This window comes from Cherax quadricarinatus, chromosome 19 (genome assembly GCF_038502225.1).
Source record: "Cherax quadricarinatus isolate ZL_2023a chromosome 19, ASM3850222v1, whole genome shotgun sequence".
NCBI lineage: Eukaryota > Metazoa > Arthropoda > Malacostraca > Decapoda > Parastacidae > Cherax > Cherax quadricarinatus.
In genome coordinates this window covers 37,606,500-37,608,999 of record NC_091310.1, presented here as the reverse complement: position 1 = coordinate 37,608,999, position 2,500 = coordinate 37,606,500, and positions in this window count along the sequence as shown.

Genomic DNA, 2,500 nt, shown 5'->3' with positions numbered 1-2,500 from the left:
TCGTGGCACTGTTGTGATCCTTGAAAGTGAGATCCTCAGACATTACTACTCCCAGGTCCCTTACATTATTTTTCCGCTCTATTGTATGGCCGGAGTCAGTAGTATACTCTGTTCTAGTTATTATCTCCTCCAGTTTTCCATAACGGAGTAGTTGGAATTTGTCCTCATTGAACATCATATTGTTTACCGTTGCCCACTGGAAAACTTTGTTTATCTTCTTGGAGGTTAACCGCGTCCTCAGCAGATGACAGCCTCATGCAGATCCTAGTATCATCCGCAAAGGATGATACGGTGCTGTGGTGTATATCTCTGTTTATGTCTGATATGAGGATAAGGAATAAGATGGGGGCGAGTACTGTGCCTTGTGGAACAGAGCTCTTCACTATGGCAGCCTCCGATTTAACTCTGTTGACCACTACTCTGTGTTCGATTTGTTAGGAAGTTGAAGATCCATCTCCCCACTTTCCCAGTTATTCCTTTAGCACGTATTTTATGGGCTATTACGCCATGATCGCATCTGTCAAATGCTTTTGCAAAGTCTGTGTATATTACATCTGCATTCTGATTTTCTTCTAGTGCATCCAAGGCCATGTCATAGTGATCCAGTAGTTGTGAGAGGCAGGAGCGACCTGCCCTGAACCCATGTTGCCCTGGATTGTGCAGATTTTGGGAATCCAGGTGATTTGCAATCCTGCTTATTAGCACTCTTTCAAAGATTTTTATGATGTGGGATGTCAGAGCTATTGGTCTATAGTTCTTAGCTAATGCTTTGCTGCCACCTTTATGGAGTGGGGCTATATCCGTTGTTTTAAGTGACTGTGGAATTTCACCCATGTCCAAGCTCCTCCTCCATAGTGTACTTAGGGCACACGAGAGGGGTTTCTTGCAGTTCTTAATGAAAACAGAGTTCCACGAGTCTGGGCCCGGGGCTGAGTGCATAGGCATGTTGTCAATGGCTTTTTCGAAATCTATTGGAGTTAGGGTAATGTCGGAAATCTGGCATACATTTATGGAGTTTTGAGGCTCATTCATGAAGAAATCATTTGGGTCGTCGATCCTCAGACCGATTAGTGGTTCACTAAACACAGAGTCGTACTGGGATTTCAATATTTCACTCATTTCCTTGTTGTCGTCTGTGTAAGTCCCATCCTGTCTGAGTAAGGGCCCGATACTAGATGTGGTATTTGCCTTGTTTTTGGCATATGAAAAGAAATATTTTGAATTTCTTTCAATTTCACTAATAGCTTTAAGCTCCTCCTGCCTCTCCTGGTTCCTGTAAGAGTCATTTAGCTTAAGTTCGATAGTTTCCACTTCCCTGGTCAGCGCCTCCCTTCGTGTATCAGATATTCTAGCACTCCTGAGGAGCTCAGTGACTCTTCGTCGTCTTCTGTAGAGGGAGCGTCTTTTTCTCTCCAGTTTACTCCTGCTCTTCTTCTTTCTTAGGGGAATATGCCTAGAACATGCTTCGGCTACCAGGCAGTTGATCCTTTCAAGGCACTGGTTTGGGTCCATGTCATTTAAGACATCTTCCCAACATGTTTCGTTTAGGACATGGTTTACCTGGTCCCAGTTGATGTTCTTGTTGTTGAAATTGTATTTTGTGAAGACACCTTCACAGGTACATGCATTCTGTTGTTCAGGACCCCTATGCATGTACGTCTGGACTTCGATTAGATTGTGATCGGAATTAGTTGTTTTTGATATTCTTATGTCTCTTATCAGGTCCTCATTATTTGTGAAGATAAGGTCAAGTGTGTTTTCTAGTCTTGTTGGCTCCACTATCTGCTGGCTTAAGGTGTGTTTTTCGCAGAGACTTAGTAGCTCATGTGTGTGTGACCTTTCATCTGCGCTACCTCCGGGGATTGTTTCAGCTATAACATTATTTGCTACATTCTTCCATTTTGTATGCCTTAGGTTGAAATCACCAAGCAGTAAGATGTTTGGGGATGGAGCTGGAAGGTTTTCCAAACAGTAATCGATTTTCAGTAGCTGTTCCTTGAACTGTTGGGAGGTTGCATCTGGTGGCTTGTATACAACCACAATGACTAGGTTTTGGTTCTCGATCTTTATTGATAGAACTTCAACTACCTCATTTGTGGTGTTCAGCAACTCCGTGCAGATAAGGGACTCTTTGACATACAGGCCAACCCCCCCTTGTTGCCTGTTTTTTCTGTCGCATCTAAAAAGGTTGTAACCACTTATCCATATTTCACTGTCAAAGTGATCTTTTGTGTGAGTCTCTGTGAAGGCTGCAAACATTGCATTAGACTCCACTAGGTACAACTTTTTTTTTATTTTTAAGTTGGATAAGAAGCTTTCACTGAGATGATGTTTCACCCACTGTGTAGAGTTTCATGACTTCATAAAGCGTCCTACGCAGCGAGTGTGTCTGTCTTCAGTGTTGCAACGCATCTGCATCCCACTGGGGCTTACCTCTGTCTTAACGTTAAATATAATGCAAAAATTAACTAAACAAATTAATAGCGTATATATTCACAGT